The sequence below is a fragment of the Schistocerca piceifrons genome, chromosome 10 (assembly GCF_021461385.2).
Source record: "Schistocerca piceifrons isolate TAMUIC-IGC-003096 chromosome 10, iqSchPice1.1, whole genome shotgun sequence".
Classification (NCBI taxonomy): domain Eukaryota; kingdom Metazoa; phylum Arthropoda; class Insecta; order Orthoptera; family Acrididae; genus Schistocerca; species Schistocerca piceifrons.
The window spans coordinates 1,862,856-1,876,854 of NC_060147.1; the positions used below are offsets into that span (position 1 = coordinate 1,862,856).

At 46.5% G+C, this 13,999-nt stretch overlaps 1 protein-coding gene across 2 annotated transcripts in view; it reads right to left on the minus strand.

Annotated features, from left to right (window-relative positions):
* Positions 1 to 13,999, minus strand: part of LOC124718935 (protein Lilipod) — a 348,987-nt gene that overhangs the window by 137,531 nt on the left and 197,457 nt on the right. The window lies entirely within an intron of this gene.

Below are 13,999 nucleotides of genomic sequence, written 5' to 3' on the forward strand. Positions count from 1 at the left end.
GGCATGAAAGGGAAGCAGTGGTTGGCAAGGGAGTGAGACAGGGTTGTAACCTCTCCCCGATGTTATTCAATCTGTATATTGAGCAAGCAGTGAAGGAAACAAAAGAAAAATTCGGAGTAGATATTAAAATCCATGGAGAAGAAATAAAAACTTTGAGGTTCGCAGATGACATTGTAATTCTGTCAGAGACAGCAAAGGACTTGGAAGAGCAGTTGAACGGAATGTACAGTATCTTGAGGAGGATGTAAGATGAAGATCAACAAAAGCGAAACGAGGATAATGGAATGTAGTCGAATTGAGTTGGGTGACGCTGAGGGAATTAGATTAGGAAATGAGACACATAAAGTAGTAAAGAGGTTTTGCTATTTGGGGAGTAAAATAACTGATGATGGTCGAAGTAGAGAGGATATAAAATGTAGATTGGCAATGGCAAGGAAAGCGTTTCTGAAGAGGAGGAATTTGCTAACGTCGAGTATAGATTTCAGTGTCAGGAAGTCGTTTCTGAAAGTATTTGTTTGGAGTGTAGCCATGTATGGAAGTGAAACATGGACGATAAATAGTTTGGACAAGAAGAGAATAGAAGCTTTCGAAATGTGGTGCTACAGAAGAATGCTGAAGATTAGATGGGTAGATCACATAACTAACGAGGAGGTATTGAACAGAATTGGGCAGAAGAGGAGTTTGTGGCACAACTTGACTAGAAGAAGGGATCGGTTGTTAGGACACTTTCTGAGGCATCAAGGGATCACCAGTTTAGTGTTGGAGGGCAGCGTGGAGGGTAAAAATCGTAGAGGGAGACCAAGAGATGAATACACTAAGCAGATTCAGAAGAATGTAGGCTGCAGTAGGTACTGGAAGATGAAGAAGCTTGCACAGGATAGAGTAGCATGGAGAGTTGCATCAAACCAGTCTCAGGACTGAAGACCACAACAACAACAACAAGGGATGTCTACAACTGTACGTTTATAATCGCTGACGTCAGTCTGTGTCAGAATTCCAAAACACGTTTTATCAGTGCATATTTATGGGTACTGAAAAATTCCTCTGTATGAACCAACACGGGTTCCGCGTTAAACTGAGCTCGTTCTGTTGGTTCACGAGACACAGGGAGCAGCAGGGATCGGCGACCTGCAGCTGCCTGTTCCTCGACTTCTGGAAGGCTTTCGATTCATTGCTGCGTAAGGAATGAAACAAGAGCGTAGGGACAGTCAGATTAACTGTACGACGGGACTGAAGAGTTTCTAGCAAACGGAACGCAGCTTGCCGTTCTCAACGGAGCGATGTCTTCAGACGGCAAAAAGTAACTTCGGGCGTGTCTCAGGGGAGTGTATAGGACCGTTACTTCTCACAATATACATAAAGGACCTCGTAGATAACGCCGAAAGTTCCGTGAGGGTATTCGCGGATGACGCTGTTGTATACAGAGAAGCCGCGACGCCAGAAGGTCGTAGCGAAATGCAGGGAGACTCGCGCAGGATCGACGCCTGCTGCAGCGAGTGGCAGTCAGCCGTCGACATAAACGAATGTAACACACTGCCGCACACAGACACAAAGACTAAGTACCGGGTGATCAAAAAGTCAGTATACATTTGAAAACTGAATAAATCACGGGTACAAATTGACACACATGCTTGCAATGACATGGGGTTTTATTAGAACAAAAAAAAAAAAAAAAAAAAAATTACAAATGTTCAAAAATTGTCCGACAGATGCCGCTTCATCTCATCAGAATAGCAATAATTAGCATAACAAAGTAAGACAAAGCAAAGATGATGTTCTTTACAGGAAATGCTCAATATGTCCACCATCATTCCTCAACAATAGCTGTAGTCGAGGAATAATGTTGTGAACAGCACTCTAAAGCATGTCCGCAATTATGGTGAGGCATTGGCGTCGGATGTTGTCTTTCAGCATCCCTAGAGATGTCGGTCGATCACGATACACTTGCGACTTAAGGTAACCCCAAAGCCAATATTGGCACGGACTGAGGTCTGAGGACCTGGGAGGCCAAACGTGGCGAAAGTGACGGCTGAGCACACGATCATCACCAAACGACGCGCGCAAGAGATCTTTCTAGCGTCTAGAAACATGAGTTTTTTTTGTTCTAATAAAACCCCATATCATTTCAAGCATGTGTGTCAATTTTTACCTCTCTATCTACATTATTCCGTGGTTTATCAAGTTTTCAAATTTATACTGACTTTTTGATCACCCGGTATTTTACGATTACAAAACGGCAGAACAATCGTGCAAGCAATTAATTCCATAAAGTATCTAGCAGCGTGTGTATAGACAGATCTGAAATGGAACGACACATAAAATTACTTTTAAGTACGGTAGACGTCAGACTGATATAAATTGGAAAAATCCTCAGCAAATGTCGTCCATCAACAAACCGAGCAACTCACAAAACACTCGTTGGGCCAATGCTGGAATACTGTTCGTCAGTCTGCGATCCGTACCAGAGAGGACAGATTGGGGGAGTACACGTGACTGAAATGGTTCAAATGGCTCTGAGCACTATGGGACTAAACATCTATGGTCATCAGTCCCCTAGAACTTGCAAATCTTAAACCTAACTAACCTAAGGACATCACACAACACCCAGTCATCACGAGGCAGAGAAAATCCCTGACCCCGACACGTGACTGAACGAGAGCAGCAAGTATCTTGACACGATCCTTTACAAAGTATGAGAGCGTGCTACGCCGACGCCAGCGGCAGAGGCTGCGAGAGAGGCGTGTTGGACCACGACTTGATCCACTGTTACACTACCAACAGCGTAAATTTCCAAGAGAGTCAATCAATATATAGCATCCTCCTACGTACATCTCGCGAAATGAGCGCGGAGACAAAACCGGAGGGATTCTAGCCCACACGGAGACTTACCAGGAATCGCTCTTCCCGCGCAACGTCCGTGACTACAAGAGGAAAGGCGGGAAGCGACAGCGGAACACGAAGTACCCTCCACCACACACCGCAAGTCTCTGACAAGTAACTTTATCCCTCTATATTTTTCTTCCTACTCTGGACATTGTATACTTACGAGACGGAGCATCTCGACGACGGATCTAATAGGCGTAATGTCCACTTTGGCACAGGCAACAGCGCGCGGGCGCGCGCGCAAATCAGCTACTTAGCTAATTCACATAGATTCCAGGGAGAGGGCGATGAGCCCTGACGACGCGTTCAATCTCATCCCAGGTATGCTGCATCGGGTTCACATCTGGCGCGGCGAGTTTGGGGGGGGGGGGGGGGGGGTCGGGGTCGGGGAGAGCAGCAATTGGAAGCCGCCACTGTCTTTCTCAAAACACAGATCGCACTCCTGGCGACGTGACATGGCGTATTTTGTGTGTTCAGCCCTGAGGTTCGTTTGCAGCCTTTTGTATTCTGTTGCATGTATGATATCCTCGGTCGCCCCCGCCGATTCCTTTCCTCAATAGCTCCTTCTGCTGTTGTTCCAATGATAGTGTTGTGTCGTAGGATGTGCCCTACAAGTTTGGCTGTTCTTGTCTGGATGTGCCTCCACAGAGATCTGGCTTCCTGTACTCTTCTAAGCACCTCTTCATCTGTTACTTTGTCTGTCCAGCTGATCATCATCATCATCCTTCTATAGCACCACATCTCCAGGTCCTCTAGCCGCCTTCTCCCTTCTCTTCCTATTGTCCAAGTTTCACATTCGCATAGGGCCACATTCCAAACGAAACCTATCACGATACAATTTTGTCATATGATGACATGATGGAGACCGTGGCTATTATTTGCAGAGAAATGTGTACCAACACCGTCAACATTTGTCTTCCATGATACGTTTCCTTATTTTCAGACTGATGTAGTTACTGGTGAGTAAGTTCCTCCTCCGATTAAATGCAATTTTGGCCTTTTGCTCGCAATTTCTTTCTGGCTTCTACCATCCCTTGTGATTTTGCTTCCCAGGTATGTAAATTCCTCTATCACTTCCAGCTCCTCTCTTCCAATTCCCATTCTCAGAGGTTCATATTCTGGTCCTGTACTGAACGCCATCACTTTACTCGTTTTCTCGTTTATTCTCATTCGATACTGACGGAATTACATGGCGCATTATCTTGCTGAAAAAGGCACTGACGTCGGGAAAATGAAGGACATCGAGGGGTATACGTGGTCTCGACCAGAGTAAGATACTCCTTCACCACCGTGGTGCCTTGCACGGGCTGCACTGGACGCACGGATGCCTGTACGAATGTTCCCCAGGGCATAGTGGATCCGCTGCCAGCTGGCCTCTGTCCCGCAGTACAGGTGTCGAAGAGCTGCGCACGCGCGAGACGACGCGTTCGCGCCGCCCCGTCGCCACGATGGGGACTCTGAGGCCCGTGCAGCGCCCTGCCCCTGCCCCTGCGCCTGCGCCAGCGTCCAGTGCAGATGGCCAAGTGCACTTTTCAGTCGCGGTGTTAACACTGGCACAGGTACGGGCTGTCAGCTGCACAGACACATCGTTAGGAGAGTCAGACGCACTGTGTGTTCGGACACACTTGTACTGTGGTGTTACTTCCGCCACAACTGGCCGCTTCTCCTGTTTTACCAGAGTGCCCACACCTGTAGTGACGGGTGGCTGCACAACCCCACGGCATCTGGACGTGGTTTCACCTCAGTTTCGCCACGCGCCTTGACCACTCTGCACACGGGCACCACGACGCTCACTAATATCACATGCACCAAGTGTGTGTGTGTGTGTGTGTGTGTGTGTGTGTGTGTGTGTGTGTGTGTGAGCAGCAGTCATTCCTCGCCAGGTGACGCTTCTACCGCCTGGACGGCTTTATATTGATAGCAGGTCGGTGGTCACAATGTTCCGGCTCATACGTCCATTGGTATGTCAGACACTCTGAAGGAATAAAAAAGAATGAGAAAGTGCTGTCATTATAAGGCCAGCGGATGCAGGATTCCCGCACCCCCACTCACGTCGAGGTCTTATTGTAAGTGGATTGACGTTCGCCTCCTCCAACCTGTTATGAAGCGTCAGGTATGGAAGTGAGCGTACGGCGTCAGTAACCGGGACTTTCCCGGCAAGAAGTTAGGCCGCCAAGTGCAAGTCTTATTGCGAGCCACATTGGACGATCTGCGCGTCGACAGTGGGGATGAAATGACGATGAGGACAGCACAACACCGTCCCTGAGGGGAGAAAATCTCCCACCCCAGCCGAGAATCGAACCCGGGCTCCCGTGTGTGGCATTCCAACACGCTGACCGTTCACCTATTGGGGAGGACCGAAGCGTCAGGTGTATGTCTGTGTCCTGTGCGTAGTTCTAGTGAGTGCCTACACGTCTGTGGAGTTGTGTGGGATAAGGTGAAGCTCGCTGCCGGTGCACAGCCTACTGCCGTCGCATAGCAGCAGGAGGGGGCTGCCGAGCTCAACGCCGACACCCGACGGACGGACCACCACCAACAGGGTCGCATGCTCTCATTTCACGACTCACTGTGTGTGTGTGTGTGTGTGTGTGTGTGTGTGTGTGTGTGTGTGAGAGAGAGAGAGAGAGAGAGAGAGAGAGAGAGAGAGAGAGAGAGAGAGAGAAAATACGTTTGTATCAAAAAGAATAACCAGCGCTAGGTAGCAGCAGCAGTGTGCGTCCACTTCAGTTGTAGTAAAAATGATGTCGGGACAACGGAAGGCGTTTTGTGTTCTACGTTTTCAGCAGTGCAGGTCAGTAATAACTGTTCAGAGTGACTTTCGTACTAGGTATGGTGTGGATCCTCTTATAGCGCAGAGCATTAGACGATGACGTGAACAATTCCGAGAAACAGGTTCTTTGTGGAGAGGTAAATCGCCGAACGCATCCGCCACAGTTTCACAAGCAGTACGCAGAAATCCGTTCACCGTGCAGCTCAGCGTGCCCCCGACGTCCGTCTGGCGTGTGTTGCGTCTACGTTTACACACGAAACCGTACAAAATTCAGCTACTCTAAGCCCTTCATGAAGGAGATAAATAACGACAACGTGTGGAGTTCTGTAATTTCGTTCTTGGCGAGATGGAGGATTACACTTTTCTTGCCGGCCACTGTGGCCGAGCGGTTCTAGGCGCTTCAGTCCGGAACCGCGCTGCTGCTACAGTCGCAGGTTCGAATCCTGCCTCGGGCACGGATGCGTGTGATGTCCTTAGGTTAGTTAGGTTTAGGTAGTTCTAAGTCTAGGAGACTGATGACCATAGATGTTAAGTCCGATAGTGCTTAGAGCCATTTGAACCATTTAACACTTTCCTTCCACGCTTAGTGTTAGTGATGAGGCAACATTCCACTTCAACGGAAAGATAAACCGTCATAATGTCAGCATATGGTGTATGGAACAACCACATTATGTTGTACAACATGAGACTGACTCGTTAAAATTTTGTACAATTTCGCGGGAAAAGGTGTACGGTCCATTTTTCTTTGGCGAGAACAGGAAGCACATATCTCCATATGCTTGAGAACTTTCATTTCCCAGGGTTGGAGACTGATTCGAACGACTTCCTTTATCAACAGGATGGGGCACCGCCACACTCCTATCTGGAAGTGGGGGAATTTTTAAATCGAAGGATTACTCAAAGATAGATCGGTCGTACTGGACCAAATGATTCAGCCTTACACCAGAGCTGACCTTATGTGACTATTTATTTGGGGGTTTATAAGAGACTCAGTTTATGTCGCTCCATTGTCAACAACAATGAATGAACTGAGACATCGCGTAACAGCAGCTGTGGAAGCTGTAACTCAAGACACGCTCGCTGCAATGTGGGGACAATCTGAATACCGCATTGACACATGTCGTGCACCTCGAGGGCGGCATACTGAACGCCTATGAAAAGGTGTGTAAAAAGACTTTTTACGTTTTCCATTCACCTAAAAAACGAAATTCATTGTATATGTTTATTAGTTTCAGAAATACAGACGTGCCAAAGAGGATGATTCTTTTTGCTACACTCTGTATGTGATGGTTAAGGCAGTTACGAAATATCCCTCCGTCCCAACGCGTTTCGTTTTGGCTCCACTTCTGACGGGCATGGGAGCATTACAGATGTGGCTGGCACCGATCAATTGTGTTACTCGCTGATGGTAGTCAGAGTTCCCAGAACTGCGAGAGACAGTGCATCGCGTTTGCGCTTGCTGTGCTGGCCCCTGACTGCAGGCTGCCCGCATAACTCGCGCGTCGAATGGGCTGCGCGGCGGCGGCAATGTGGGGGCGCGGCCCGTGCTCGTTCGGCACGCGATTTCCCAGCGCAGGTTTAGTGTCGGAGCGGCTGCTCGGAGCACTGAGCTGAATGGAGCGACTGAGGCGTCCCCAGTGCAAAACTTGTACGCTGAGTGCATATCGACACTGCCTCAAGTGATGCGTCGCTCGGGGCAGCTTATCTGAACTTGTCGAGGCGTGCACGTAAGTTGGGGGGCGTGATGCTACACACCAGGTAAGCATACCTCGGGGTAAATACCGTACCTGCATAGAGTTCCGCGTAGCAGGCAGCAAAATTTACGCTTTATATCGATAGGTGAAGTACACACATGGCACACCTGACTACGGGTAATGGTTGGTTGATTTGCGGGAAGGTCATCGGTACAATGAGATTAGGGAGGACGGGGAGTGAAGTCGGCCGAGCCCTCTCGTAGGAACCGTCCCGACATTTGCCTGATGCGGTTTAGGGAAATCAGGGAAAACCTAAATCAGGGTGGCCGGACGCGGCTTTGAACTGTCTCCCGTGTGCCGACCACTGCGCCACCTCGGTCGGTAGCGGCAGTGAAAAGCACGGCTGGCGCAAGAGGAGATGAGCCCTGGACTGTCGCGTGTTGACCGATATTAGTTGATTGACATTGAAATGAAAGTAAGAAAATGTTGCTACTCCTGACACTCCAATCACTTGACGACTGCAAACCTACGGACGAATACACTGACATCCTAAAAATGTTTTTCACTCAACGTTGCTCAGAAATGTTGTAAGTCTGAAGAATATCGAAGGGGTCCAGCGTGTTTAAGGCGCCGTTGTAAACACGTACTGTACAGGGTGCCTGTGTGTCAAAGAGAATCATCCGATTTGGCACATCTGCATTTTTGAAACTAATAGACATATACAATAAGTATTAGTTTTTTGATGACCGGAAAACTCAGTTTTTTTCATATTTTTTCATAGGTGTTCAATATGCCAACCTTAAGATGCACGACATGTGTCAATGCGGTATTCAGATTGTCCCCACATTGCAGCGAGCGTGTCTTGAGTTACAGCTTCCACAGCTGCTGTTGTACGATGTCTCAGTTCATTCATTGTTGTTGGTAATGGAGCCACATAAACTGAGTCTTTTATAAATCCCCAAAGAAATAGTCACATACAGTCAGCTCTGGTGACCTGGGAGGCCAGTAATGTAAGGCTGAACCATTTGGTCCAGTACGACCGATCTATCTTTCAGTAATCCTTCGATTTAAAAATTCCCCCACTTCCAGATGCCAGTGTGGCGATGCCCCATCCTGTTGGTAAAGGAAGTCGTTTGAATCAGTCTCCAACCCTGGGAAAAGAAAGTTCTTAAGCATATGGAGATATGTGCTTCCTGTTCTCGCCAAAGAAAACTGGACCGTACACCTTTTCCCGTGAAACTGTACACAATTTTAGTGAGTCACTCATGTTGTACAACCTCATGTGGTTGTTCCGTACCCCATATTCTCACATTATGACGGTTTACCTTTCCATTTAAGTGGAATTTTGCCTCGTCACTAAACACTAAGCTTGGAAGAAAACTGTCATCCTCCATCTTGCCAAGAACGAAATTACAGAACTCCACACGTTGTTGTTGTTGTTTGTCACCTTCACCAAGAGCTTGCAGAAGCTGAATGTTCTATGGTTTCGTGTGTAAACGTCGACGCAACACACGCCAGACGTACATCGGGGGGCATGTTGAGCTCTCGAGCTGCACGGCGAACAGATTTCTGCGGACTCCTTGTGAAACCTCGGCGGACGCGTTCGACGTCAGTATCGGACGCTCGGGGGCCGCCCTGCGATTTGCCGTTACACAAACAACCAGTTTCTCGGAATTGTCCGCGCCATCTTCTAATGCTCTGTTCTGTGGGAGGACCCACACCATACCTAGTACCAAAGTCACGCTGAACAGTCATTACTGACCCGCACTGCGCGAAACGTGGAACACAAAACGCTTTCTGTTGTCCCGACATCACTTTTACTAAAACTGAAGTGGGCGATCACTGCTGCTACCTAGCGGGAACGATGTAAAACTCGAGGGTTTGCTCTTTTCTACTGTACGTTGTTCACGCACTTATGCCAAATATAATAGTTACGATTTTTTACAAATCGCATCATCCTTTTTGATACATCCTGTATTGCTTCCTACTACGTTCGTCTCGCGGAAACACCGTGAAGGTAGAAATTGGAGGCTGTAGCTCGCAGTGATGCTCACCAGCATTAGTTCTTATCGCGGAACAGTGACTCCTGGAATGCGAAAAAGGGGATGTAGCAATCGGACAAGAAAGCGACCTAATAAAAACGTGGTAAAAAGACTGACTCCGCACACGCAGACGAAAACTACACAGTTTGAAGTCTGTCGAAACACTCCTGAGGCTGTTGCTCTGAAGTTGCATCACGAGCCAAGTGGTTGAGGCAAGCATCACTGTTACACGTTTTGTGCGTGTGCGTGTGTGTGTGTGTGTGTGTGTGTGTGTGTGTTTGTGTTTGTTTTCCCGACTGCTGACGTAGCAGCTCGCATGTAGATCTTCAAAAGTTGGAACAAGCTTCATCAGCGAACGCTCTGCTTCTTGGTGTCAGTCATTTCACGCGAGTGTGGGATTGTGCGGCAGATAACGACAGCTGGCTGAGTGTAGCGGCTGCAGCACTGCGCGCCTCCTGCCGGCCACGTCCAGTTCAGAACGGCTGAGCCGGTGTGGCCGCGGTGTCGGCGCGCTGCGACCCTCGGTCACTCGTGCGCATCCAATGTAAGTGTGCTACACACTGAACACTGGCTAGAGTCTTCGAAAGGAGTGTGACGTAACTGTCAGAATCAGCCTCTGCATTGTTACTGCAGGTTAAATAAAACCCACCGTTTAGATTTACCCAAAGAGAACAGATGCAACTACTTACACAGCGTGGTTCACGAAGATATGTAAATATTTTAATATGTTATTCTACAAGTAAAGCTAAAGAAAAAAGTTCATACAAATACAAGTCAGCAAATATTTCGTTATAAAATAATGGCTCATAAAAGATTTTACATGAAATTTAGCAACTTTGCTAATACGAAGCCATTCCAAAACTGTACGGGGTTAAACTAAAGCACCATTTCCATTCATTTTGTTGTTATTGGTCTGCTGAATCTAGTAAAAGATGTCCCATACGTGTATCTGCAGTAGTTTTCCAGAACATCCAGAGAAGCAAAGGTTATCATACAAGTAAGTTTGTTTACTTACCATTAAGAATGTGGAAACGTTTATGTCGGTGTTGGCAACCGTTGGTGAGTTGTTCCAGTAGTTTCCTAACCTTGATACGAGATCGTTTTCTGTATTGTTCAGTGAAAGAACGTAACAGCAGTGTATTTAAGTGAAAGCACATAGTTAACTGTTGCAGTCTGTAGATTACTTACGAAATAGGGATGCCTTTCAAACCATCATTTTTTCAAAATTAAATTCTCTGCTTAACTTGAGAACTTTGTTTTTTAAATTCCAGACAGTTGCACAAATTGGCCCTAGCAGTTAATAAATTAAAAATTTAACAAAATTACGTCTTTGCTTCTCTGCATGTCGTGGAAAATACTACATATCTACGTCTGGGACATGTTTTATTAGATCCACCAGACGAACAACAACAAAATAAATGGAAACCGTCCCTTAATTTAACCTCTTACAGTTTTGCTATAGCTTCATATTAACGAAATTGCAAACTTTCATTAGCCGTAATTTGATAACGAAACATTTGCCGACTAATATTTGTATGAACTTTTTTCTTTCGTTTTACTTGTAGAATAACATATTAAAATATTTGCATATCTTCGTGAACCATCGTGTATTAGAAGAAAACCAAGCACACTGTCTCTGATCGCTAATAAGCAGCACATCCGTCATACCTTGTCGGTGTACAGCAGAAAGAACATTTGTGTCACTTACTTAGTCCACACATCACATTCGCTGTAAACATTACAGTGTGCAACGTGTCAACAGCGCGCGCGCGCACACACACACACACACACACACACACACACACACACACACACACACACACACGGGCGCGCACAAAACTAAAAAAAATATTTACACGGCTACAAGTGTTTTACATCTACATTTATACTCCGCAAGCCACACAACGGTGTGTGGCGGAGGGCACTTTACGTGCCAGTCTCATTACCTTCCTTTCCTGTGCCAGTCGCGTATGGTTCGAGGGAAGAACGACTGCCGGAAAGCCACCGTGCGCGCTCGAATCTCTCTCTAATTTTACATTCGTGATCTCCTCGGGAGGCATAAGTAGGGGGAAGCAATATATTCCTCATCCAGAAACGCACCCTCTCGAAACCTGGCGAGCAAGCTACACCGCGACGCAGAGCGCCTCTCTTGCAGAGTCTGCCACTTGAGTTTGCTAAACATCTCCGTAACGCTGTCACTCTTACCAAATATCCCTGTGACGAAACGCGCCGCTCTTCTTTGGCTCTTCTCTATCATCTCCTCTGTCAACCCGACGTCGTACGGATCCCACACTGATGAGCAATACTGAAGTGTACGTCGAACGAGTGTTTTGGAAGCCACCTCCTTTGTTGATGGACTACATTTTCTAAGCACTCTCCCAATGAATCTTAACCTGGTACCCACCTTACCAACAATTAATTTTATATGATCATTCCACTTCAAATCGTTCCGCACGCATACTCCCAGATATTTTACAGTAGTAACTGCTACCAGTGTTTGTTCCCCTATCGTATAATCATTCAATAAAGGATCCTCCTTTCTATGTATTCGCAATACATTACATTTGTCTATGTTAAGGGTCAGTTGCCACTCCCTGCACCAAGCGCCAATCCGCTGCAGATCTTCCTGCATTTCGCTGCAGTTTTCTAATTTTGGAACTTCTCTGTATACTACAGCATCATCCGCGAAAAGCCGCATGGAACTTGCGACACTATCTACTAGATCATTTATATATATTGTGAAAAGCAATGGTCCCATAACACTCCGCTGTGGCACGCCAGAGGTTACTTAAACGTCTGTAGACGTCTCTCCATTGAGAACAACATGCTGTGTTCTGTTTGCTAAAAAGTCTTCAATCCAGCCACAGAGCTGGTCTGATATTCCGTAGGCTCTTACTTTGTTTATCAGGCGACAGTGCGGAACTGTATCGAACGCCTTCCGGAAGTAAAGGAAAATGGCATCTACCTGGGAGCCTGTATCTAATATTTTCTGGGTCTCATGAACCAATAAAGCGAGTTGGGTCTCACACGATCGCTGTTTCCGGAATCCATGTTGATTCCTACAGAGTAGATTCTGGGTTTCCAGAAACGACATGATACGCTAGCAAAAAACGTGTTCTAAAATTCTACAACAGATCGTTGTCTGAGATATAGGTCTATAGTTTTGCGCATCTGCTCGACGACCCTTTTTGAAGACTGCGACTACCTGTGCTCTTTTCCAATCATTTGGAACCTCCCGTTCCTCTAGAGACTTGCGGTACACGGCTGTTAGAAGGGGGGCAACTTCTTTCGCGTACTCTGTGTAGAATCGAATTGGTATCCCGCCAGATCTAGTGGACTTTCCTCTGTTGAGTGATTTCAGCTGCTTTTCTATTCCTTGGGCACTTATTTCGATGTCAGCCATTTTTTTCGTTTGTGCGAGGATTTAGAGCAGGAACTGCAGCGCGGTCTTTCTCTGTGAAACAGCTTTGGAAAAAGGTGTTTAGTATTTCAGCTTTACGCGTGTCATTGCACATTGACGTTAATGTGAGTGGACCGTGTATTTTTACTCGCGAATTTCTGTGTGGTAGTGGAGGACCCGTTGAGGAGAAAAAAATATTTAATTTACATTCGAAATCACATCTGGCATCTATCAGGCATTTTACTTTCACGGTTAGGTTGTCAAAGATGTTCGTGTCTGCACCTAACACTCCTTTTTGTGCCGGAGTTCGATACATGAAGGGTAATGCAGACCATTTTCCCTTCTAGTGTTGCACTCGTCAATGTCTGTTACTCTCAAACTCAGGTGAACTGTTCATAACAAATTTGGTAAGTCAATAAATGTAGTACGAGGTTGCGGTTAATTGGCCTAGCTGCCGAAAGAGATGGCTGCCTGTATGTGTATCCCGCACGTAATTTAATTACTTTCGTTAATGTTTGCCTAAGTGAGGCGTTACCGAGAGTATTATCCCATAAGGCAAAAGTGAATGAAAATATGAAGAATAACTTACTGCATTCCGGATCCCTACTGTTGGCTTCTGTTCTTATGACAAGCCGAGGCCGTATGTTTCAGAAAGTACATTATATTGTTTTTGCAGTTCTCAGGGTTCTGTACGAAATGGGGAAAAAACTCAGCCTTTATGGGATGATTTGTTGTTTGTCCATCTCTCTCTCTCTCTCTCTCTCTCTCTCTCTCTCTCTCTCTCTCTCTCTCTCTCTCTCTCTCTCTCTCTCTCTCTGTGTGTGTGTGTGTGTGTGTGTGTGTGTGTGTGTGTGTGTGAGAGAGAGAGAGAGAGAGAGAGAGAGAGAGAGAGAGAGAGAGAGCGGGCGCCTGGTAAAAGCTTTTTTCTGAAGAACAAGTCGACACATCAAACGGGAATGTACGTCACATACTGAGGCCTCTGGTCCCCTGTCGATGTAAAAAATTGAAGCTTCTAAGTTTGTGCAGTCAAACACTGATTCATCACAATGTATACGGTGCTTCCCGTTGACCTAGAATCGCAAAATTTGGCAAGAAGCAAGGTTTCACAGCACAATTCAAGATACGAATCTGACATCTGTTACATTGCAAGCATATAAGGCGGAAAAATATTTCTTTTGCCATTTGTCATCCGACTTCAAAGTTCAAAATA